Below are 27,885 nucleotides of genomic sequence, written 5' to 3' on the forward strand. Positions count from 1 at the left end.
CATTGTGAAAGCGCAACACCGTAAGATCGTATGTTATAACTCAGTTAGTCATGTTGGCAATGGAACAGGCTTTCAAATTATGCCCGCCTGACCCAGATTGAGATTAGTAATGGACCGTTTTTGGATTGTGTAAACAACAACAGTAAATCGTGTGAAGGCGTGGACGCGGGGCTGTGTTCCAAACTAAACAATTGCAAGTGTGCTTGCTCTAGCTCCTGTAAAATGCACATGAAATCAACATTGTAAAGCTTGGATTCTGTCTTGTGTCAGTTGAACTGTTGTATCCTCCCCTTTGGTCTAATATGTTTCCCATAATCTCCAAACTGTTCCCTTTCAATTGCTACAATGGTTATGCATATGCTTTTCATATTTCTTCTGTAAGACATTTTTCAATTTAGCCCTGTCGATATAGGCCAATTCACACAGGTGTAGAGGGTTAAAGCCCTCAGATAGCTGAAGCTGCCAATATAAACTGGTGAAGAAATATATATTGAGGACAAGTGAATTAGTGTCTACACAAAGTACTCAAATGAGTGAAAATAACAAAAACCTGAAAAAGTGTGCTTTTAAGTGTACTGTATGTATGGTTACTACATCTCTTTTATGATAGGGTTCAGCTTGGTTTGTTATTGGGGATTATACATTGAGTGTACAACATTTTAGGAGCACCTTCCTTTCTTTGGGGCATGGACTCTACAAGGTGTCGAAAGCGTACCAAAGGGATCCTGGCCCATGTTGACTCCAATGCTTCCCACAGTTGTGTCAAGTTGGCTGGATGTCCTTCTGGTGGTCACCTATTCTTGATACACACAGGAAACTGTTGAGTGTGAAAACCGTTTAACAGGTGACATCAATGAGGGATCATAGCTTTCACCTGGATTCACCTGGTCAGTCAGTCTATGTCATGGAAAGACAGTGTAGATCTCCTAGTCTTCATATAGACATGCTGAGAGAGATTAGTCCTTGGTTTTCTCTGGCTGTTCAACATGATAGCGAACTACATCAGCACTATAAGCAGTCCACAACAGAAAATCTGATTGAAAAAATTGCCCTACAAAAGACAGCCAACACCAAACCCTCAGTAGCTCTCGTCAGATGAAAGAATAAGTACATCACATTGTAGAGGGTTGTCAGGAAAGTTAGAGAAACCTCGTTGGACGCATTAGGTGGATCTAAAATCATGAACAACTTTGACAAGGAACTCGATGTAAAGACAAGGAGCAAACAAAATGGCCGTCCACATCCCATCGCAAACAGTAGTTCAACAAATCATGAATGACAGCCGATAACAGACAGGCACTTCCTCTTCCTCTCCTTTTTCTTTCTCATTCTCTCTCTTCCTGAAGTGTGTGTCATAGATGTCAAAATGGTAAGGGGAGGCTTTTTGAACAGGCAGGCAGCCTGCTGGACCACAGAGCGAATAAACATCCATGTGAGGAGAAAGCGATCCGGGCCCTCTCACACTGAGCCTCTCCTGGGTAAAACACTGCTCATACAATTGATAGAAGAGGCCTTTTATTGAGTCCCTGTGGGGCTAGCTCCGGATCAAACACACACACACACACATATATAAGAACTCTACACACACGTGCGCTAGCGCACAAACACAGGCATTTTACATCTGCCCAAACTAGGAGTGACTGAGTTAACATCTTCACCCCTTCATAGGTGGTGAGGAGAGGAATTTTTTAAATAGAAAAATAGATTAGGTGTCTAAAACAGTTGTGACTGTATGGGTTAGGGTCCGGCTGGTTACCCACAAGGACAAACTTACAACCCTGTCTAAAGCAGATGTGTGTGTGTGAAGGTACACTGTATGTTGGTGTTTTGTCACCGCTGTCCCAGCACTGTGCTTATGACGGCACAATATGGGGAATCTAGGCACAAGAAGAAGAAAAAACTGCTACACCTTTTTCCTTCCCAAGAAACAATTTTAATAAATGTACATCCCATTGACTGCCTCACTCCAGGCCGGCAGCCCCTCATGTAGAATCTATGGGAATCCTCCTCCTAAATGAGCTCACACGGCTTTGCCTATTCTTCCCCTGTCAGAGACCCCTGCTTTCTCTGGGACACCCCCTTTTCCAGTCCCCCATGTTCCGTCAGACCCCTCTGTCCCCCCCACTCTTCACTCCCTCTACTCCCTCACTTTCAACTCCAATTTGGGCACAATGAAGTTGTTCTGGCTGACAGTTTGGCCAGGAGAATAGGTGCTGTTTGAGCCTGCTGTGTGGCCCTGGAGTGGGCCCATTCTCCCCCTCGCCGGCTCAGTTACCTAGGGCCTGGCTGCCGGGACACATACAGCCCCATCCCCATGCTCCCACCCTGACCCAAACAATTAGCCTCAAACTACAAGGAGGCAAATAGAGACTCCCCCTCCTACCAAACAACCAGCTCCTACCAAACAACCAAAACACCCTCTAGTCCACCTCACACACCTCACTGCACATTATCCCAAATCCCCAAACGTGTAGTGTGTGTGTGTGAGCGCGTGCGTGCGCACAGCCAGGTCGATCAAGATAGACTGCCAAATGTAACGTCCATCCAGGTAAGCAGAAAGTTGGGAGATGAATCAGGGGCAATGGTGAGCGCTATTACTTACCATCAAGTAGGCTTGGGTTTTGCTAGGGCGTTGTGGGATGGGGATGGAGGATTGGCATAAACCGCAAGCTCCAGCTCTAAGGGTCGTATCTTCAATGTTAGGCACTTGTTAAACTTTTTTTTGTTGTAACTATGGCTGTCAAGGTTAACGTGTTAATCGGCATACGTTTCTTTGCCGCTTTTTAATCGCGTCTCCAATACTTCACCACGCGGAACCTTTTAAGCGCACGTTTCCATGAGAACACAACACAGAACAAAAACGTATGCCCAGTATTACCGGAGCTATGTTTTTTTTCTTTCTGCCGCGGATTCATGCGCATGTCGTGGCCTGTTTTAAACTACTCGCAATCCGCTATTTTGGTTTGATAACAAACAACATTGTTTAGCTAGCTAGTCATGTTACCTAACTAGCTAGCAACCTGATAACTTGACCACTGACTAGGTTATGCACACATTTGGATGGTACAGGAAGAACAGAATAGGAATAGGCTACTCAGATATGCCTCAAAGGTAGGATGCATTTGCAAGAGTGGGGTGTGAATCACTGTGTGTGAGAGAGGATGCATATGAGAGCGGGAGTAAGTGGGCAGGTTCGTTTTGCATGGCCCGGTTCCCGTATGGGTGGAGATTTCACATATGGACCAATGAAATGGCCTAAACTGTGCAAAACCCGGGGCACAACGAACTTGCCCGGTGATAGTGTGTGGGAGGGAGGGAGACTGTGTAGACCTATGTGTGTAAAGTTATCTGAACAGTACAGACGGTCACACTGTTTTCATAACATTGTTGGACAAGTTTAAAAGCTCCTTGTTCTTTGTATCCATAGAGCTGGTTATTTTTTCCTATAGCCACAGTCAGTTAGAATGCCTGAAGCTTTAAACAGTACTTAAGCACATAAAGTGTGTGTGTGTGTTTAACTATTCTTGTGTGAACCAGAAGTCCCCACAAGAATAGTAAACAACAACAACAAAAATGACCAATGGGGACATTTTGTTGGTCCCCACAAGGTCAAATGCTATTTCTAGGGGGTTTAGGGTTAAGGTTAGAATTAGTGTTAGGGAGAGCGAGAGAAAAAGAGAGAAAGTGTGTGTGTGTGTGCTGTGCGCAAGTGTTAAAGTTCAAGAAAATTGATACGAGGGAGTAGGCCTACTTAAACATTGATAAGAGGGAGTAGGCCTACTTAAGCATTGATAAGAGGGAGTAGGCCTACTTAAACATTGATAAGAGGGAGTAGGCCTACTTAAACATTGATAAGAGGGAGTAGGCCTACTTAAACATTGGGGGCATTAATTGTTTATGGTGAAAATGCTATTAAAACATTACAATGTAGAGCAATGTTAAAATAGATGTTACAAAGCATAGTATACTGTAACGCATATTTCAATGGAATAAGCTTTCTTGGGGCCAAATTTGAGCAAATAAAAACAATTAACTAATGCCATTAACCCATTTAGTCTTTTGACAGTCCTTTTAACCATATCCCAAACCTTAAAGGGAAGATTCATCCATTTTGAATTTGATCATGTGATGCAGAACTAGTCATTTTTTAAATTGATTTAACTAGGCTAGTCAGTTAAGAACAAATTCTTATTTTCAATGACAGCCTAGGAACAGTGGGTTAACTGTCTGTTCAGGGGCAGAATGACAGATTTGTACCTTGTCAGCTCAGGGGTTTGAACTTGCAACCTTCCAGTTACTAGTCCAATGCTCTAACCACTAGTCCAACGCCCTAGCCAATGCTCTAACCACTAGGCTACCCTGCCGCCATACTGGCTCTATTTCTGCCTGCTTGAACGGCAATAGCTCAGATACACATGAAATCATCAAAAATACCCAGGAATGGATAGAACATTGCTCAGAAATGCACAAAAAAATGGGCAAATCTTTCCTTTAACCATTTGGAAGTAATGCCTAAACTTAACCATGGAATTTTGAAGTTTATGGAGAAACGTCGGATTCTGCAGTGAGACTGTGAGAGCTTGTGTGTGTGTGCACGCACGCGTGTGTGTGCGTGCGTGCGCGTGTGAGTAACAAACTAATCTGGCTGTAACTTTTCATTGTGTATCAGTTATTTCTGTGTCTGACCGCAGCTTGCCGGATTTTCAGTTATCTGTTTGTTTGTGAACATATGTGTCAGACATGATTCTGTTTTGTTGAGAGAGGTATAGAGACAAAGCCTCCAGCTCTCTTTTCAGCCCTGTGAGAAGGCTTATGTCGCTTTTACTGAGCATCATGCAGGATACACCAAAATATGCACCTCTGGACACAAATAGAAACACATACAGTGCACACACACAAAACAACACACACACACACACTGCAAAGTGCACATGAGAAAGTGTCTGGGAGAGGTCCTGATGGGGAGGGCACCATATGTCCAGGCGTTGTATATCACCCTGCCAGCCCCCCAGCGCTCCGCCGGACCACCATAACTTAGTTTGTCTTCCGCACAAAGTTTGGGACAAGCTTGGCTGGGCTCATTAGGAGGCCTTTCTCTGGAGCCAATGAAGCATGACAGACCTCCAACAAAGGAGCTAATCACAGGGGCTCCCTGCCTCTCTCTACCCCTCTCTCCCTCTCTCTCTCTCTCTCTCGCTTTTTCCTCCGACTGGACCTAGACTTACTCAATATTTTCCCCGACCACCTCCCACATCAGGCCCCTGCAATCTGACTGGCTAGCAGAGCAGCTAGCGGAGAGGCTAGCTTAGGGAGTAATTTGCTATGACCAATTAGTTATCTATGTTTATGTATTGTAAAACAAAGGTCAAATTATTGTATGTGTTCAGATAAAGGCATGCATTAGATATAGACACATTTTTAAAAAACAGCTTGGGCACACAATGTACAGGACAATTTACATATGTCAATGTCTTACAATCACACATATAAATACAGGCCACTAATAATGAAAATAAAGAGTTATATTCCATTATTTTATTGTTTTATGATTTAACATCTGATGTGTGTAGACCTATACTGCAGGTGTGTATAAATGAGTGAGGATGTATGGAAGAAGGTGTTCACACCAATGATTGTGTGTTTTGAGCTTGTGTTATCACCTGATAGACAGTGTACTGTCTCTGTTTAGGCTCTTTAGAGAGAGAGAGAGAGAGAGAGAGAGAGAGAGAGAGAGAGAGAGAGAATGAGAAGGCAACAGAGGGGGAGGGAGCTAGGTATGTGCATGTGGTGTGAATCTGGCCACCTAAGTGTGTGAGGATGTGTGTGATGGGGATGTTGTGCACAGACAATGAAGAGCCCAAGGCAGCTGAATACTAGCAATGACCTTGAACCTCAGCATTCTCGATTCCCATGGCTGCAGGGACAGTGTGTGCGTGCGTGTGCATGTGCATGTGTGTGTGTGAGATACTTTAGAATGTACTGTATCTCAGAATAAACATGATAGGCAGATAAAAGTTAAATAAATCAAGGGGAACCAGTGAGGAATGTCTATGGACAGAGCTACTCTGCCCTCACATCTTAGCTTCCCGTTCAGAAAGTTCACTACAGCACATCAGAAGGAGACTGCTGATTGGCGAGTGGGATTATTTGTTCGCCAGTGGTTGACTGGAGCGAGAGTTTGCCTAGGCTTGCTCCACAGCGTGTATCCTGCTGTGTAACAGGCTAGAGCAGAGCTGAACATGGACACAGCCAGGATAAAGGGGCTGTAGCTGGGGGGGATGGGGTTGAGGATCCCAGCTGGGAGATCGGGGAGAGCGCCAGGGCCCAGCAGGAGGTGGTAAAGGCCATGTCAGTGGGACCTGCACAGCCACAAATGTCACCAGCATGGCCACCTTCAAGTGGACCTATCAGTGTGAGGCCCTAAGACAATCAGGGATGTAATGAGCCAAAGGATCCTAATGATTCACATGGAGACATACCCTCAGTGTTAGTTACAGCTATATGACCAAAATTATTGTTCAGACTACAAGAAGCTAATGGACATTAATTAACAGAGCAACAGAGAGCACATTTAGCAGATACAGTACGAAGCCAATTAGAAACATTATGACTGAACACATGCAAGTAGGTTGTTCTCCAAAGCTAAAGGCTTTTCTAAAAGGGTTTCTGTCACTGAACTATATTCAGCTGGCTGATCCCATACAGGGAGTCTCCAGTCACACATAATCATTAATACACACCAAACCCCCACTCCTGCTCCCTCTTGATGAAATATTGAACATTTCAAGTTTCAAGTGCAGAGACTGACAAAGCATTTAGTATTTAGTATTTTATTAGGATCCCCATTAACCACAGCCAAAGCTGCAGCTACTCTTCCTACGGTCCACACAAACAAACAAAAAACATGACATAATACATACAATTAGTAGACATTTACAGCTGTAGGACATAACTACATGGAATGACATAATACATAACATTAAACAGGTAAGGAACTACTACATACAGCACATTTCAAATAAGAATACACACGTTCATATTCTTATGCCTTAGCAAACCATGAAACATGTACTCGGAATAACGGCTACACTGCGGTCATCCATTTTGTTACAGTTGCTTACTGTTGCAGGTCCTGATCCTAATCTCTCAGAACCAGTTGTTCTGTAAACACTAGCGAGAATCTCACAACATTAGGAACCACCCGTGTCCTTGGTTCTCCCGTTTGACGTCAATACTATTCATAATAATAATGTGATTATGTGATTACAATGAATAATGATTACAATTAATTACAATGAATAATGTGATTACAATGAAAATGTAACAATTCCTTCTGCCACACTCAAACACAGACACACATGCACACGTGCATGGGTGCGCACGCACCTGCACACACGTGCACAAACGCACACACACACACACACACTATGGTCGTACTGCCTTAAGATGGTTGGAGCAAAACATGGAGTGCTAAGAAAATGATGGCTAAATGCTGGGTTGTGGTGGAGATGTGAGGCAAGTAAACAACACTAATGTAAACAACACAAATATAGTGTAAATAGTTGCAGAAATGCTCTTATACGCTATAGGAGAGAAGCAGAGTATGATTCGGGGGTGACAATGAGGGAGATTCAATACATTATAGATCGCTGTAAGGAAACAAAGGCACAAATAAAGAATACATTTCATCATTTTCTAGCTCAAGGGCTATATATAAAAACCTCTCGTCTGGGGATCCAGAGGCGGCTCTCCTAGTGAACAGGGACTTTAATGCAGGCAAACTTAAATCAGTTTTACCTCATTTCTACCAGCATGTTAAATGTGCAACCAGAGGGAAAAGAACTTGAGACAACCTTTACTCCACACACAGAGATACGTACAAAGCTCTCCCTTGCCCTCCATTTGGCGAATCTGACCATAATTCTATCCTCCTGATTCCTGCTTACAAGCAAAAATTAAAGCAGGAAGCACCAGTGACTCTGTCAATAAAAAGAAGTGGTCAGATGAAGCAGATGCTAAGCTACAGAACTGTTTTGCTAGCACAGACTGGAATAGGATCTGGGATTCTTCCGATGGCATTGAGGAGTACACCACATCAGTCACTGGCTTCATCATAAAGTGCATCGATGACGTCGTCCCCATAGTCACTGTACGTACATACCCCAACCAGAAGCCATGGATTACAGGCAACATACGCACTGAGCTAAAGGATAGAGCTGCTGCTTTCAAGGAGCGGGACTCTAACCCGGAAGCTTATAAGAAATCGCGCCATGGTCTCTGACGAACCATCAAACAGGCAAAGCGTCAATACAGGACCAAGATCGAATCGTACTACACCGGCTCTGACGCCGGATGTGGCAGGGCTTGCAAACTGTTACAGACTACAAAGGAAAGCACAGCTGAGAGCTGCCCAATAACACAAGCCTACCAGATGAGCTAAATTACTTCTATGCTCGCTTCGAGGCAAGTAACACTGAAAAATGCAAGAGAGCATCAGCTGTTCCGGACGACTCTGTGATCACATTCTCCGCAGTCAATGTGAGTAAGACCTTTAAACAGGTCAACATTCAGAAGGCCGCAGGGCCAGACGGATTACCAGAACGTGTACTTCAAGCACGTGCTGACCAACTGGCAAGTGTCTTCACTGACATTTTCAACCTCTCCCTGAAAGAGTCTGTAATACCAACATGTTTCAAGTGCCATAGGCCCTGTGCCCAAGAACACTAAGGTAACCTGCCTAAATGACTACCGACCCGTAGCACTCACGTCTGTAGCCAAGTGCTTTGAAAGGCTGGTCATGGCTTATATCAACACCATTATCCCAGAAACCCAAGACCAACTCCAGTTTGCATACCGCCCCACCAGATCCACAGATGATGCAATATATATTGCACTCCACACTGCCCTTTCACACCTGGACAAAAATAACACCTATGTGAGAATGCTATTCATTGACTACGGCCCAGTGTTCAACACCATAGTGCATTCAAAGCTCATCACTAAGCTAAGGACCTTGGGACTAAACACCTCCTTCTGCAACTGGATCCTGGACTTCCTGACGGGCCGCAAGGGAAGGTAACAACACATCTGCCACGTTGATCCTCAACACAGGGCCCCTCAGCAGTGCGTTCTCAGTCCCCTCCTGTACTCCCTGTTCACTGATGACTGCACGGCCAGGCACGACTCCAACACCATCATTAAGTTTGCCGATGACACAACATTGGTAGGCCTGATCACCAACAACGACGAGACACCATATAGGGAGGAGGTCAGAGACCTGGCCGTATGGTGCCAGGACAACAACTTCTCCCTCAACGTGATCAAGACTAAGGAAATGATTGTGGATTACAGGAAAAGTAGGACAGAGCACACCCCTATTCTCATCGACGGTGTGTAGTGGAGCAGGTTGAGAGATTCAAGTTCCTTGGTGTCCACATCACCAACAAACTAACATGGTCCAAGCACACCAAGACAGTCGTGAAGAGGGCATGACAAAACCTATTCCCCCTCAGGAGACTGAAAAGATTTTGCATGGGTCCTCAGATCCTCAAAAGGTTCTACAGCTGCACCATCGAGAGCATCCTGACCGGTTGCATCACTGCCTGGTATGGCAACTGCTCGGCCACCGACCGCAAGGCACTACAGTGGGTAGTGTGTACAGCCCAGTACATCGCTGGGGCCAAGCTTCCTGCCATCCAGGACCTCTATATCACGCAGTGTCAAAGGAAGATCTTAAAATTTTTCCAGCCACCCTAGTCATAGACTGTTCTCTCTGCTACCACACGGCAAGCGGTACCGGAGCGCCAAGTCTAGGTCCAAGAGGCTTCTAAACAGCTTCTACCCCCAAGCCATAAGACTATTTGTATTGCCGCCCGCCCTCCTCTTTTACGCTGCTGCTACTCTCTGTTATTATCTATGCATAAGTCACTTTAAAAACTCTACCTACACTACCTGTCAAAAGTTTGGGATCACTTAGAAATGTCCTTGTTTTTTAAAGAAAAGCATCCCGGAGTTGCCTCTTCACTGTTGATGTTGAGACTGGGGTTTTGTGGGTTCTATTTAATGAAGCTGCCAGTTGAGGACTTGTGAGGCATCTGTTTCTCAAACTAGACACTCTAATGTACTTGTCCTCTTGCTCAGTTGTGCACCGGGGCCTCCCACTCCTCTTTCTATTCTAGTTAGAGTCAGTTTGCGCTGTTCTGTGAAGGGAGTAGTACACAGCGTTGCACGAGATCTTCAGTTTCTTGGCAATTTCTCGCATGGAATAGCCTTAATTCCTCAGAACAAGAATAGACTGATCAGTTTCAGAAGAAAGTCCTTTGATTCTGGCCATTTTGAGCCTGTAATCGAACCCACAAATGCCGATGCTCCAGATGCTCAACTAGTCTGAAGACGGACAGTTTTATTGCTTCTTTAATTAGCTGTGCTAACATAATTGCAAAAGGGTTTTCTAATGATCAATTAGCCTTTTAAAATTATACACTTGGATTAGCTAACACAATGTGCCATTGGAACACCGGAGTGATGGTTGCTGATAATGGGCCTCTGTACGCCTACATAGATATTCCATAAAAATCTGCTGTTTCCAGCTACAATAGTCATTTACAACATTAACAATGTCGACACTGTATTTATGATCAATTTGACGTTATTTTAATGGACAAAAAAATGTGCTTTTCTTTCAAAAACAAGGAAATGTCTAAATGACCCCAAACTTTTGAACTGTAGTGTACATGTATATATTACCTCGACTAACTGGGGCCCCCGCACATTGACTCTGTACCGGTACCCTCTGTATATAGCCTCGCTATTGTTATTTTACTGCTGCTCTTTAATTATTTATTGATTTTATTTCTTATTTTTCTTAAAACTGCATTGCTGGTTAACGGCTTGTAAGTAAGCATTTCACCTGTTGTATTCGGCTCATGTGAGACATGCAATTGAATTTGATTTGATTCTAGGAATCTGTAAGTTCATAGGGAGTTCAAGTGCACTGATGGAACAATTGCTACAGTATATACTGTACAGATATATATTTCTTGAATTATTCCGTTTCTGATTGGCTTGAAGGGCATTCTAGAGAGTATAATTCAATGGCTATAGTGTATTCTTACATGTCCTATGTTTGAGCTGCTTCTGAAAGCAACAGTCTTGTTGAATTAGATTTTCATAATAGCAAGCTAGGACTGATAGTTTGGGTGGCTAAACTAGCAAGTCTGTTTGTTTGGTTACCAAGGCAACTAACTACTGTAGCTATCTATTAAACCTGCTAGCTACTTCAGTGGATGTTGAACACATTTCTACCTGCAAATGAAGACATTTCTAGCAGCAGATGTGTTAAATTATAGCCATGGTATAAAAGGGATAATCAACTCGGGGCTCTATGCGTTCTAAGGGAAATAATGCAACTCCGTGGAAGGTCAGTTCCATTCCGCTAACACGCCGTGGAACACACCTTCCATGTCGTTCATTATTTTCCATAGAAAGCATAGCCCCTCGTTGATTATCCCTTACATAATTTGAGTTTTTTTCATAATCTTCTATAGAAGGCACACACACATGCAAATGCACGCTCACACACATGCACCCACATTTAAATTAGTCCCTCTCTGTGCTGCATATGGGCATATCAGAGACCTGGAGCCATAGCAACCCAGCCTCCTGCCCTTGAACAAGAGGCCATCTCTCTCACTGTATTAATTGTATTTTCTCTCTTTCTTCTTTCTTCCTTTCTTTTGTCTCATTGAACTTCTAAAAAAAAACACTTAGATCACAGAGTTCCTTTCGTGAAAGTCTATATGTTATACTGATTGCCAACATCCTCTCAAATCCTCCAGACAGACATGATTTGTGCCTGTGTTGGAGCTGAAATGCCCCTTGCCTTTCTGGGTACAGATTGCTACCATTACCGGGGGCCATTTCTCTGCATGGCGGGCAAAAAAAAGAAAAACATGAAAGAAGACAGAGGAATTTCTCCAAACTCTGTATGAATCGCTGATGGGACTTGAATGACAATTTTGTATGCAATTGTCATTGTCACTCAGAGACATTGTCAGGCCGGATTCTCATCTCTTTAAACCACAGACATTCTTTAGAAGTGTCAGAATACAGTTGGAATCCAGGGAAACCAGCCATCTTCGCTTTTCCCCTTTCCTTTGCATAGCTCTGGAGAGCAAGTGAGAGTTTACTAAATAGATTATGGTTGTGTTATTTATTTTGTTCATGTGGGTAAGCCTCAACCATATGGACAAACTAATAATAAGTATAAAACATAATAAGTATAAAAGTTTAAAAAAAAATACATGTCATCTGTTTATCTGCCAAAATGTGTTTGCATGCTCATGCAGCGTTCACACACGCACGTACACACACACACACACACACACACACACACACACACACACACACACACACACACACACACACACGCACTGCCAAACCATTTGTTGTAGAGGAACATGACTAATATTTCCGGGAATGTGGAATGAATGAATGAAGGAAAATGCATATGCAACACTATGTCCTCCTTCACATTAAAGAATCAAATCTGATCTTTTGTGGCCATTGGGCATTGAGGGTGGGAAAGTGGCCATGCGGAAGCATTGGTTTAAGGTGTGAAAAAGATGGTGCCCAAGTGAAGTCGGATGGTGTGCTGTCCCCTAATTGATTGCCTAGGCTAACAATTATGCTCATCATTCGTCCATGTTCATTAAGGCAGGAAACAACATGATCTTTTTTGTTTTGCCCTTTTCTCTCCCCACTCCCCCCACCCCCACCCCCCCCCCCCACCCCCTCGCTCTCTCTTTCTGCCTCTTTCTCTCTTAGTGGTTGGGGGATATGACAGGCAAGGCATCCTCTACCACCCCAAATGGCACAGCCAGGATAACAATGGGAGGATGAGAGGAAGAAAAGAGAAAAGGAGGAAATAAGAAAGTGGGGCAAAGAGGGTGAGAGGAGGTAGCCTAGCGGTTAAGAGCGATGAGCCAGTCGCCGAAAGGTCGCTGGTTCATAATCCCAGAGCCGACTAGATGAAAATCTGTAGTTGTGCCCCTGAGCAAGGCACCTAACCCTAAGAATGTGGAATGTCAGAATAATAGTAGAGAGAATGATTTATTTAAGATATTATTTCATTCACCACATTCCCAGTGGGTCAGAAGTTTACATACGCTCAATTAGTATTTGCTAGCATTGCTTTTAAATTGTTTAACTTGGGTCAAACGTTTTGGGTAGCCTTCCAAAAGCTTCCCACAATAAGTTGGGTGAATTTTGGCCCATTCCTCCTGACAGAGCTGGTGTAACTGAGTCAGGTTTGTAGGCTTCCTTGCTCGCACACGCTTTTTCAGTTCTGCCCTCAAATTTTCTATGGGATTGAGGTCCCATAGAAAATTTGTGATGGCCACTCCATTACCTTTACTTTGTTGTCCTTAAGCCATTTTGCCACAACTTTGGAAGTATGCTTGGGGTCATTGTCCATTTGGAAGACCCATTTGCGACCAAGCTTTGACTTCCTGACTGATGTCTTGAGATGCTGCTTCAATATATCCACATAATTTTCCTCCCTCATGATGCTGTCTATTTTGTGAAGTGCACCTGTCCCTCCTGCAGCAAAGCACCCCCACAACATGATGCTGTCACCCCTGTGCTTCACGGATGGGATGGTGTTCTTCGGCTTGCAAGAATCCCCCTTTTTCTCCAAACATAACGATGGTATTTATGGCCAAACATATCAAATTTTTTTTCATCAGACCAGAGGACATTTCTCCGCTTTTTTTATGGAGGTTTTGGAGCAGTTGCTTCTTCCTTGTTGAGCGGCCTTTCAGGTTATGTCGATATAGGACTCGTTTTACTGTGGCTATAGAAACTTTTGTACCTGTTTCCTCCAGCATCTCCACAAGGTCCTTTGCTGTTGTTCTGGGATTGATTTGCCCTTTTCGTACCAAAGTACGCTCATCTCTAAGAGACAGAATGCGTCTCCTTCCTGAGCGGTATGACAGCTGCGGTGTCCCATGGTGTTTATACTTGCGTACTATTGTTGCAGGCGTTTGGAAAATGCTCCCAAGGATGAACCAGACTTGTGGAGGTCTCCAATTTTTTTTCTGAGGTCTTGGCTAAAATTTTTTTATTTTCCCATGATGAAGAGGCACTGAGGTTGGAGGTAGGCCTTGAAATACATCCACAGGTACACCTCCAATTGACTCAAATGATGTCAATTAGCCTACCAGAAGCTTCTAAAGCCATGACATAATTTTCTGGAATTTTCCAAGCTGTTTAAAGGCACAGTCAACTTAGTGTATGTAAACTTCTGACCCACTGGAATTGTGATACAGTGAATTATAAGTGAAATAATCTGTCTGTAAACAATTGCTGGAAAATTACTTGTGTCATGCACAAAGAAGATGTCCTAACTGACTTGCCAAAACTATAGTTTGTTAACAAGAAATTTGTGGAGTGGTTGAATGACTCCAACCTAAGTGTACGTGGACTTCCGACTTCAAGTTTATAAGAGAACGAGAGGAAGCTTGAGAGTGAGAGAGAGGGAAAGGATGATGCCTTTACCCCCCCCCCCACTCCCTGTTCCTGTCAGCTTCCTAGTCTCTCCATCTACCCCAACCACCCCTCCTCTCTCCCTACTATCTTTGCCCCTCTTGCCACTGGTTCTCTCCCTAATGAGAGCTGGCGGGACAATGGTGCCATTGTTGAAAGTGTTTGGAACCCCGCTGAGAACAATCGCTGTTTACCCAAGCAGTGGCACAGCCCCAAACCCTGTCCTCTGATTAAGTCTGCGCCCTCCGCTATGCAAGCTGCTATAAAGGGCCATTGAGCCAACCACTAGGACCCTTCATCTCCTCCTCTACTCTCTTTCCATCCCCTTGTTCCCATCTTTCTCCCGATATCATCCCTCTTTCCTCCATCTTGGTTTGTTTCTCATTCGCTCGGTCTCAACCTTGTCCCCATTTCTGATGTGAACAGCATTCCCTCTCTGATTTGCACATGGTTCATCGAGGTCAGCAAGGTTCATCAATGTCCACGCATAACCACACTCGTGAGATTGTAGAGGAAGAATGAGAGAGAGGTAGATAGAGAGAGACGGGGAGGAAAAAAGAGGGAGTGCAAAAGAGAGAACAATAGAAAAAAACTTATGTCGAAATTTGGAGAAAAAAATATGGCTAAAAGAGAGTTAGTGGATATGAAAAATCCTCTCTTTCAGAATGACCTTGATAATCCAGGAAAAAGCTAATTTTTTAAATACAGATTAAATGTTGCGGGCATGTAGAGGCTATACAACCACATGCAAAAAGGCTTTCCAAGCGCTCTCAAATCATAATAAAATGTACACGAATGAAGAGAGTGTTATCCAACCTATGCTTGTGAGGAGACAGTGAATCAGTGGATTCCGAGCCTTTTGCTCTGACACATCGCTGGATCGCGGTGCCTCGCTACAGACCATGATACCTGCGCCATGCAAAGCAGCATCACGAATATGTGTAATTAGGTGGGACTGGTGTAATTTTTCTGGGTTATGGGATGTGACATTTGTGGGGCAGGAGCATACATCAGCGAAAGCACACATGACAAATGGATAATCCATTTCTCCACATTACAGCGTTTTACAGGGCTCTCGCAATACGCAATTACACATTCATAGACCTTTAGAAAAAAAGGGTTCCAAAAGGGTTCTTCGGCTGTCCCCATAGAAGAACCCTTTTTAAAGCCCCGGTAGAACCCTTTTTGGTTCCAGATAGAACCCTTTTGGGTTCCTCTGTGGAAAGGGTTTTTACATGGAACCCAAAAGGGTTCTACCTGGAACAAAAAGGGTTTAACCTGGAACCAAAAAGGATTCTTCAAAGGGTTCTCCTATGGGGACAGCCAAATAACCATTTTAGGTTCTAGATAGCACCTTATTATACACTCATAGACACTGGAATGATGGCTGTCACAACACATGCACATTTCAAACGAGTGTGGCAGTTGACATTAAAATACTAATACTGCATGATTGTCTATAATTGTATTTATTTCATATTAAAATATTGTGTCACTCCAGCATTACAATATTGACGGATACAAATAGTGTGTTGATTGTTTCTCAAAAAACAACAGTATTTGTTTCTTTTCACACAAAGAATACTAAAAAAGATGCACCTCGTAAATGAAAGGGACACATACACTAGACATGAGGATTGTCAGAAGCACCCAATTACTCAATGCAAATAGGGGGGACTGGGAAAGAAAATCAACAAAACCTCAATGAATATAGCAAGAGTCCACAGTGGCAGAAAGAGACAAAGACTGCCATCAGAAGGCAACACAGAAGCTAGAAATCCTACACGAGAAGCGTTATTGAATATAATAATGGAGCGTAAGCATGTCTGAAAGAACACATGTGATGAGTGACAATAGTGATAGGGTTATGTTTCAAATCAGTTTACAGATAGGACACTGCTGATGAGAAAATGCACTCTAAACTGCACATTGCTCTAACACATACGCACAGAGAGACTCACACAGACAGACACACAGAGGTCTTTGTGGTCGAGTATGAAGATGAGAGGCTGTGATAATGATGGAACAGTGAGATAGCATTAGTTAATGGCCAGGGCCCATGGGTCAGCTCCCTGTAGCTGAAATATAGAAAGATAGCATTCTGATTGGTCGTGTCATAAGGGGACTATTCTCCTTAATGAGGGTGGAATGTGCTCCACATGATACCATAACAGGTTAGTTTTGTGATATCATTGGCTGTAGGTGTAGAATTCCAATTGGAAAACACACTTGAAATGATTATTGAAAATAATAATGCTGATAACTTGATAACTTCAAACAGAAAATCCATAAATAACAAAATAATCATGTGGAATAGCATCAGACTGAAGCAAGTACACCTGCAAATACTTTCACGTCCAGAAACAGTTTTAGAAATATAAGTGTTCAAGGGAACACGTGCATGCATGCATACACATACATACACACTCAATGAACACCAAAAACACAACCAGTTACTCTTTGTACGTACACACATACACACAACCCGCCACTCCGGCGCTTCAGAGAGAGCCAATTTACAAACACTAGTATACTGTACTCGCCACCGCCTCCACACCTCTCCTCGCCTCTCTCCTTTCCTCGCAGTGCCCCCTTCCCCCACTCACATCCTCGGTGCTGCCACACACACCCAAGGGGAGGACACACCGCTCATGGCACACAGGAAATTAACTTGACATTTGATTCAGAAACACAAAATACATATTTCGAGTAGGGAAAAAACAAAGTGTACCCAGGCAGAGATAGGGTCTAGTAGGCTATAAACCAAGGCCCCCTCACCAAAGCCCGGAAACGCATTCGGGGGGAATTCAGTGATCTGCAATCCAGATGCTACGGGTGCCCACAGAAAATGACCTTCATTTTTGCCAGTCCTCGTCTGGAGACACTGCCTGTCTTTCCCCATCTCCGTTTTGTATCACTTCCTTCAGTTTTGATATCTAATCCATTATCTTCTGTGTTTATGTATCGTTCTACGTGATGGGCGGTTTAGAGAGATAATAGACATCGGTGGAGAACTTGGTGATGTGTATGCTTACACTCATAATTAAGTCCCACCCCTTTGACACACTCTTAGTAAATATTTAAATGAGATTAAATGAAGGATTTATTCGTAGAAATGCAACCTATTCGGTTTTTACTGTGGATGTCATATAGCTTCCAGCGCATTGGTTTTGTTTGGACACACCTACTCATTCCAGGGTTTTTCTCTATTTTTACTATTTATTATTTCCTACATTGTAGAATAATAGAGGAGACATCAAAAGTATGAAATAACATGTGGAATCATATAGTAACCAAAAAAGTGTTCGTCAAAGTAGCCACCCTTTGCCTTGATGACAGCTTTGCATTCTCTCAACCAGCTTCATGAGGTAGTCACCTGGAATGCATTTCAATTACCAGGTGTTCCTTGTTGAAAGTTAAGGTGGGGTTGGTATACAGAAGAAAGCCCTATTTGGTAAAAAACAAGTCCATATTATGCCAAGAACAGCTCAAATAAGCAAAGAGAGACTCTATCATTACAGTCTATCATTACTTATCCTCTGCTGTAGAGGATAAGTTAATTAGAGTTAACGGCACCTCAGATTGTAGCCCAAATAAATGCTTCACAGAGTTCAAGTAACAGACACATTTCAACATCAACTGTTCAGAGGAGACTGCGGGAATCAGACCATCATGGCGAATTGCTGCAAAGAAACCACTATGAAAGGACACCAATGAGAAGAATAGAATTGCTTGGTCCCAGAAACATGAGCAATGGACATTAGACCGGTGAAAATCTGTCCTTTGGTCTGATGGGTCCAAATTTTAGATTTTGGGTTCCAACCGCTGAGTCTTTGTGAGATGCAGAGTAGGATAACGGATGATCTCCGCATGTGTGGTTCCCGCCGTGAAGCATGGAGGAGGAGGTGTGATGGTGTGGGGGTGCTTTGCTGGTGACACTTTTAGTGATTTATTTAGAATTCAAGGCACACTTAAAATCAGCATGGCTACCACAGCATTTTGCAGCGATGCCCCATCCCGTCTGGTTTGTGCTTAGTGGGACTTCCATTTGTTTTTCAACAGGACAATGATCCAAAACAGACCTCCAGGCTGTGTAAGGGCTATTTTACCAAGAAGGATAGTGATGGAGTGCTGCATCAGATGATCTGGTCTCCACAATCACCCGACCTCAACCCAATTGAGATTGTTTGGGATGAGTTGCACCGCAGAGTGAAGGAAAAGCAGCCAACAAGTGCTCAGCATATAGGGAACTCCTTCAAGACTGTTGGAAAAACATTCCAGTTGAAGCTGGTTGAGAGAATGCCAAGAGTGTGCAAAGCTGTCATGAAGGCAAACAGTGGCTACTTTGAAGAATCTCAAATCTCAAATATATTTTGATGTGTTTAACACTTTTTTGGTTACTATATGATTCCATGTCTTATTTCATAGTTTTAATGACATTCTACAATGCAGAAAATAGTAAAAAAATAAAGAAAAACCCTTGAAAAACTCTCTGTCCAAACTTTTGACTGATACTGTATATTCATAAACATGCTTAGTTAACAGACCCAAACATGCTCACGCACACACATGCAAGATCTTTCATAATTTTTGATTGGATTAATGCTTTAGCCAAAATTTCTCAATCACTTCAGCATGGCACCCAACAAACATGAGCAATACCTCTGTAGTACACCCACCAGGCCACAATTAATTCATCTTTATTAACTGTTGCCAGACATACACATACACATGCACACCCACACACACACACACACACACACCAAGACGACGGCCTAGACATTGTCTGTCTCAGTCCCGCCTCTATTAGACATGCAGGAATGTTAACATCATTATGCATTATTGTAAGTGTCTGTCTATGCCTTCCCCCTCTTCTCTCACTCGCCATATTGTGGCTGAAGAGTAGTCCAATGTGTGTGTGTGTGTGTGTGTGTGTGTGAGTGTGTGTGTGTGTGTGTGTGTGTGTGTGTGTGCGCGTGCGTGCGTGCGTGCGTGCGAGATGTAATTATTCCAGTGTTCTTTTATATGCTACTGCACACAAATCACTGATCATTGTTTAAATATGGGCAGCTCAGAGCACTATGTAGACATATACACACACACACACTCACACACACACACAGTCTATGCCTTTTTCACAGTTATAAAGACTAAGCTATATTAAACTACAAAATACTGTTCAAAATTAAAGTAAAAGTTATCTTAAATGTGTGAATTATATTGGAATTAAGTTGAAGGTTGAGTACACCATCCCTGGTTAGATGTACACTGAATAGCATACCTGTAATCTGCCAGCAAGCTATCTCCCATTTGAAAACACTGAGCAGTCGAAAAGCAAATTGTATTTAAGATTTTCACTGTAAAAATGTTATTGAAAATGTTTTTACACATACAACCTGCATGACCAGAGTACAATTTCCTCATTCCATGTATATATAATACATTACAAACAAATCTCAATGTGCATGGTGTACACTGATTTGAATATCCAGGAATATAATGTGAATATGTGATTTGTGAAAAGGGCTAAGGGCTAGAAAAGGGTGGGGGTGGTTGTCAATCCCTAATCCCCCTCGCTTGGGCTTAATGAACGTACTCAGGAAAATGTCACATTTTTGATAAGGTTGAAGTGTCGGCTGGTTTTTAGTGAGCAGATGGGGGGTAAGGGAGAGACTTTCATTAGCTGTGGTGTTAGTAATATATGTTTTGCATTTCTCTGATGTTGTATCGGGCCATAGCAGCGTTGCATCAGCCAACACACAAAGTACTGCCCTGCCCTCCCTAACCTGGTCTCTTCCATTAAAACACAAGAGACACATTTTCATTTCAATTCACTGCATTCAGCAGATTAAAAAAAGGATTGAGAATAGATTATGTAATTCTCAAAAAACATTTATGCAAAATGTTGCTAAGGAGTGAAGGGAGGAGAATAAGGAGTAACTGAGGGAAATGACACATGCAAGATGTATCTTGTTTGGGCTTTGCATTGTCTTGCAACTTCGAAATTGGCATTTGGAGAATCTGAATTCAAATTGATCCATCCAGGCCCAAAGGAGGGATATTCAAAAACACTTCTGTACAAATCTACAACTAAAAAGAAGGGTTTGGAATAAGACAGAGACAAATGGAGCAATATTTTTTGGCCATCTACCCCTTTTGTCAAAAAAGCGATATCTTAAATTGTACAGGGCATGAGGTTTGCCTAGCGAGGGTAAGTACCAAGCCCTACCACTCCTCTTGGCTTCTGCATCTCCCCTCCCTCCTTCCACCTTCCCTCTCCTCCTTGCTGCCAGCGATTTGCATTCATTTGCATGATTTTATTATGCGCATATTCTTTGTTCTCGCTGTAAAATGATGATGCAGAAGAAACCCTACCTACGCAGTGCTATTACACACTCCACTGACGGCTACTTGGATATTAAATGGAGAAAAAAACTGCAGTTTTATTCCTTTTAATTATAAATTGATAACTGATGTCGTCAACCCCCCCACCCCCCACCCCAAATGCCCTACTCCTGGTAATTCCGCGAATCAAAATGAGAAAAAATATGGAAATGTTACGGTTTTGTGGGGGGAAAAATGCCGGAAAGAATGTGCTATCGCTAAGAGGCACAAGCCTCAGCAATATATAGCATGGTGGAAGGATCGCACCCAGGCATGAAATATGGAATTACATGATGAATAGGAAATAGGAAAATTATAGATGGGAAAAAAAATCATTTTAATGACATAGCAGCTTTCATATAAATACATTTAGCAAATGACCTATTTTCTTTGGTTAATGCTTTAACCTTGCTGCTTCATTACCACTATCTACTATTTGTTTATTACGCATTTATTGCATTATAATAAAGACTTAATTCATATTGTAGACATTTGCTTATGGACTTCCGAAAGCCGTGTGTTACGCTGGCACCTAATGTCATCTGTGTGCCAAAGCAAACGCACAAAAATGAACACACACAGATGCACACACACACACACACACACACACACACACACACACACACACACACACACACACACACACACACACACACACACACACACACACACTGTACCTCTCTTTAATCATGCAAACACATGCAGGGGATGTCCTGTGGCCTAGTGTTAATGACATGGAGGCTGCATGCGGTTATATTCTGAAAGGTCTACTCCAGGCAAACATGGGCTGTGCCTTGTGAACAGCAACACCTAACTACCGCTCTCTGTCATATTTCCACAGGTTCTATTTTAGATAAGCATTAGTGCTACATTGTACAAGCAATGCTGTGTCATATAAAAGCAATAAGATAGAAACGTGTGATATTTTGCATTTTCATGGTTGCTATTCTATGAATAAAGTGTGTGTGTGTGTGTGTGTGTGTGTGTGTGTGTGTGTGTGTGTGTGTGTGTGTGTGTGTGTGTGTGTGTGTGTGTGTATATATTAGAATTAAGAATAATAGTGAAAACATCAAAACTATGAAAAAACACATATGGAATCATTTAGTAACCAAGAAAGTGTAAAACAAATCTAAATACCTGTATATTTTATTCTTCAAATAGCCACCCTTTTCCTGCATGACAGCTTTGCATACTCTTGGCATTCTCTCAACCAGATTCAACTGGAATGCTTTTCCAACAGTTTTGAAGGAGTTCCCAAATGTGCTGAGCACTTGTTGGCTGCTTTTCCTTCACTCTGCGGACCGACTCATCCCAAACCATCTCTATTTGGTTGGAGGATTGTGGAGGCCAGGTCGTCTGATGCAGCAGATAGTCCCACTTAGCCCAAACCAGGTGGGATGACGTATCGCTGCAGCAGAATGCTGTGATAGCCATGCTGGTTAAGTGTGTCTTGAATTCTAAATAAATCACAGACAGTGTCACCAGCAAAGCACCCCCACACCATAACACCTCCTCCTCCATGCTTTACGGTGGGAAATAGACATACAGAGATCATCCTTTCACCCACATTGTGTCTCACAAAGACACAGCGGTTGGAACAAAAAATCTCCAATTTGGACTCCAGACCAAAGTACAAATTTCCACTGGTCTAATGTCAATTGCTTGTTTCTTGGCCCAAGCAAATCCCTTCTTATTATTGGTGTACTTTAGTAGTGGTTTCTTTGCAGCAATTCGACCACGAAGGCCTGATTCACAGTCTCCTCTGAACAGTTGATGTTTAGATGTGTCTGTTGCTGAAGCATTTATTTGGGCTGCAATTTCTGCGGCTGGTAACTCTATTGAACTTATCCTCTACATCAGAGGTAACTCTGGGTCTTCCATTCCTGTGGCTACTGCACTTGAAGAAACTTTCAAAGTTCTTGAAATTTTCCATATTGACTGACCTTCATGTCTTAAAGTAATGATGGACTCTCGCTTCTCTTTGCTTATTTGAGTTGTTCTTGCCATAATATGGGCATCTTATATCAAATATGGCTATCTTCTTTTTACCTTGTGACAACACAACTGATTAGCTCAAACGCATTAAGAAGGAAATAAATTCCACAAATTAACTTTTAAGAAGGCACACCTGTTAATTGAAATGCATTCCAGGTGACTACCTCATGAAGCTGGTTGAGAGAATGCCAAGAGTGTGCAAAAATGTCATCAAGGCAAAGGGTAGCTACTTTGAAGAATCTCAAATATAAATCATATTTTCTGATTTGTTTGACACTTTTTTGGTTACTACAGGATTCCATGTGTTATTTCGTAGTTTTGATGTCTTCACTGTTATTCTACAATGTAGAAAATAGTACAACTAAATAAAAACCCTTGAATGAGTAGGTGTTCTAAAACTTTTGACTTGTAGTGTGTTGTATCTATACATAAGTCATATGAATTTCAGAACATGTACCCACTGCCCACAGCGCATGCAGCACATTTAAACACAAAAGCAATTATTGTAATTTGGATATGGTCAGGGGAGTATAACAGGGAGATAGAAATGATAGGCTGCATTAGACCTGTTTCCAGGGGAATGTTTTAGGAGTGTCACTGCACATATTTATCTGAGAGTTGAAAATAGCCATCTCTTCCTGTTTGGGCTTTAACCCCATGACCCCAACCATGCGCTTACACAGGCAATGGCTGATGGGAGGTTAGACACCACTCTGACTCTTAAAAAACGTAGTGTGCCAGTTATCTTCCATTGAAGTCTACCTTATTGCAACAGTGGATATAGTGGTCTAATGACTAACACACTGCTTTTAGGATGGTGACATCGATGCTATGGTATTGTTGTAAAAACATCATAAACAAGGTGGATTTAGTGTTTTGGAGAGGACCATGGTTAAAGCCCGCATTCACATTTAATAAGCATTTGAAATATAGAATGAACTCAAACCAATGGCCCGATACTGAAGACTCCAGTTAACAATATCCATCTACCTTCCTCCTGATTTACAAGTCCACAGCACAACGCGTTCCTGACGACACATATAGTAACATTTACACACATAATGGACTGGAGATTTTTTTGTTTAGTTTCAATGGAACACCAACCAGACGGACAATAGCGTATGATCTTGTCAACAGCCAACACTGGCTACAGCGTAAATTGCATCCTTCCAGAGAGAGGTATAGTTAGATTTGAATTACAATACACACAATATTACCATGCCAGGGTGCTTCTTGCTATTTAATACCAAAACTCGAAACCACATTCTCAGTCTGAGAAATGTGTATTTTTTGTATTTTTTTCACAAATCTTTGGCCTTGACTGTATCAATGGTTTAAAAATAAACTAATGATTTGATAACAGTGCTCCTCTCTATGACGGCTAAAGGTCTTGGAGTTTAAATGGCGGGTAGTGACTCTGCTGCTGACTCTCCTGCCCGGCGACTCGGGCTGCCCTCCCTAATTGGCCCTTCAGAGCACTCCACCAATTGACAGAGAGTAGAGGGAGTAATTACAGTGGGTACACTACCAGACGCTGAGGCCCATGGGTGCTGACATCACTCTCACTCTCTTGAACCCTTGATTTCCACAACATCACACAAGAAATCAGCTTTACTGGAATACCAATACATACAAAGAGCCTTTTAGAGTTGCCAGAACATTCGGTCAGAATGGTACTAGGGGTAAGCTCTTGGTATTGGTACTGATTTGAGAGTGAGTGAGAGGTCGGTATTTTTAGCTATCGGAATATTTTTGCTGACAGAGTTGTATGTCTACTGATTTAGCATATTGTGCACAGCACGCACATTCAATATCCCAGGAAACTAACATCCTGTCAATCTCTCCAGCTGTGTCTGAGATAGTTATACAAAGGTTAAGGTCAAAGGTCCAATCAAGGATAAAACAAATGCTGAGGAAATAGGCCATAAAAATACCACGAAACAAGACCTTCTGCAACACATCACTAAAGCAAGCTAATTGTGTCGTCCTCTGTCATATTAAATGGCATAGATCAACCAATATGGCAGTACAACTACAATGCTACATCCACACATCATGCACAGATCATGTGGTGAATAATAAAAATGTTCCATATAACCTCCCCAAGAACCTTGCCTGTTTGTACATCATTTGCAATGACTATAGCCAATTGTATTACCTTTTTATGGGTTCCACCTTTTAGACTGTGAGGTTGTGCTGATGTCAAACAGTCAACGCTAGCCTCTGCCCCCCTTTGACTCATGTCTTTGGTACGGACCAGAGGGCAGAGGAACGGGTCATTGGATTTGATATTGCCTATGGCCACGTTGCATGAGTTCCCCTCAAACCAGTGTTTTTTTTCTTCTGTTTACTGCGTTCCCTGGACCGCTACTAATATCCAAGGGTTTACTCAACACAGAGGCTAACTTTGCTGCGGGCATGCAGAGACACACGCTCAAGCACACATGTACAGACGCTCACATGAACAAGAACAGAGTGCCCGCACATGCGCACACACACACACGCACACGCACACACACACACACACACACACAGCATGGTCAGTTCAGAATTAGCTTCTTTGTGTCATTTGGGCCCTTTGGCTTTCTAACCTGAGCTCACCTCATGTTGGTTTAGCAGTAGGCCAAGTCCCAGACATCTCCATTAGGCCTCTCTCCGACAGCAGGGGAATCAGGGCCATATTCCTCCAACCCTAAAACACAAGGGAACACACACACAGAGGCAAAAGTGTAAGTGTAATGCTTTTCCATGCAGCCAGTAACCTTTACATGTCAAATATAGTTTCTAGAGTAAATCACAATTAACATGTTCCAGAGGAGAGGCAGATGGGTGATCACATGACGCTTGCGAGCAGAGGTAGCATTTACAAGCGCTAAGTTTGCTCTACAGAATTCAAATTGGTAATAACTTCACGCTGCTGAACCTTTACACACAGCCACAAATAGCAGCTCTAACACCTCTAACACCTTGATGTCATATGACTGCTTCGCTCCACTTTAAAAAGAAACGTTTTCTTTTATATTTCTTTGACTGAAGATATGCGCTATGTGTGATGAAATTAACCCACAATAGCCTACTCTGATATGTTCAACATTGTTCTTTAGAATGGCAGATAAAAATGAATAGCAGCAGCAATGGTATATGTATAAGAAGTGTTACCCCAAGGCCTGATAAAATATATTAAAACATCTGAAATAGCTAAATACTGTATGGCATGAATTGTAGCCCAGACTGCCTTGTCTAGAGCTGCTTGTAGAGGTGTTTCAGTGCATACCGATGCTCCATGAGCTGCCATGTCCCCCTGATCCCTGACCCCACTCTGTGGACAGAAGGGGGCTGTGGTGGGAGAGTGGGGTCTAGACCCTGTTCTCGGGAGGACATGGCCCTCTGGGGTCAAGGGTCTACTCTGCAACCCACCATAAAGAATCTAATGTACTTTTCAGAGACAACAGCATCACTAGTGATGGCCTCCACATCACAGAGAATGGATTAGTCCACAACCAATGGAGAACAATATATGAAGCCTTCCAATCCATATCTCTGTAATAGCGCTCCATAGAGAAGGTCACCATTGACAACTGTATCCAGTCAACCAAATGTGTTGACCTTCATATTACAATTGAGTGAAGCCAGAGTAACCTAACTGGTCCCCTTACTCTTGCAAAGTTAATTTGAGTGGCTACCAATGTTCTGGTTGATCAAGGGACGTGATTGATGAGCCACTGTATAATGACAACACATACAGTGCCTTGCAAAAGTATTCATCCCCCTTGGTGTTTTTCCTATTGTTGCATTACAACCTGTAATTTAAATTAGATTTTTATTCGGATTTCATGTAATGGAAATACACAAAATAGTTCAAATTGGTGAAGTGAAATGAAAATAAATACTTGTTTAAAGTCTCTCTGGGATGAACATCCGGATGAATAGGCCCAAAGTAAACTGCCTGCTACTCAGGCCCAGAAGCTAGGATATGCATGTAATTATTGGATTTGGATAGAGAACACTCTGAGGTTTCTAAAACTGTTAGAATAATGTCTGTGAGTATAACAGAACTGATTTGGCAGGCGAAACCCAGAGCACAATCCATCCAGGAGGTCACTGTGTTTTCCAATGTCTTTCTATGGGAGGCCTGATTTATTAGGGCCCAGATTGCAGTTCCTATGACTTCCACTAGATGTCAACAGTCTTTAGAAATTGTTCGATGTTTTTCTTTTGAGAAATGAAGAAGTAAGGCTGTTCTTTGTAGGTGTCACTCTGAAGAGCTTTAGTATTTTGTTGCGCGTGAACTGGAGTGCGCTTCAAGTTGTTTTTATCCGGTTTTTATTAGAAACAATTTATTCTGTCTTAAATTTTATCGTTTATTTACATTTTAGGATACCTGAGGTTGGAATAGGAACGTTGTTTGAAATGTTTGAACCAAGTTTACAGGTAACTTATTAGATACTTTGTAGTCATGTTGGAACCGGCGAGTTTCTGAATCAAACGCGCCAAATAAATGAACATTTTGGGGATATAAAGAAGGAATTTATCGAACAAAACGACCATTCATTGTGTCACTGAGACATTTGAGATTGCAAAAAGAAGAAGATCTTCATAGGTAAGGCATTTATTATATGGCTATTTCTGACTTTCGTGTCGCACCTGCCTGGTTGAAAAATGATTTTCATGTGATTGTATGCCCGGCGCTGTCCTCAGATAATCGCATGGTTTGCTTTTGCTGTAAAGCCTTTTTGGAATCTGACACTGCGGCTAGATAAACAAGAAGTTAAGCTTTATTTTGATGTATTACACTTATATTTCCGTGAAGGTTGAATATTGATATTTCTGTAGTTTGAATTTGGCGCTCTACAATTTCACTGGATGTTGTCAAATCAATCCCGTGCTTAGGGATCCCTAAGAGGTTATTAATTAAAAAAATAAAATAAATGGAAAAGTGGTGCCTTCCGAGAGAGGCTTCCG

At 42.5% G+C, this 27,885-nt stretch overlaps 1 long non-coding RNA gene across 3 annotated transcripts in view; it reads right to left on the bottom strand.

Annotated features, from left to right (window-relative positions):
- The window catches only part of LOC115139739 (uncharacterized), a 62,855-nt gene that overhangs the window by 12,468 nt on the left and 22,502 nt on the right, over positions 1 to 27,885 (bottom strand). For all 3 annotated transcript variants that reach the window (XR_003865152.2, XR_003865154.2, XR_010465598.1), the window contains exon 2: positions 25,525 to 25,615. This is a non-coding gene — a long non-coding RNA (uncharacterized LOC115139739). The remainder of the gene's footprint in view (positions 1 to 25,524; positions 25,616 to 27,885) is intronic.

Source organism: Oncorhynchus nerka, linkage group LG13, assembly GCF_034236695.1.
Source record: "Oncorhynchus nerka isolate Pitt River linkage group LG13, Oner_Uvic_2.0, whole genome shotgun sequence".
Taxonomy (NCBI): Eukaryota; Metazoa; Chordata; class Actinopteri; order Salmoniformes; family Salmonidae; genus Oncorhynchus; species Oncorhynchus nerka.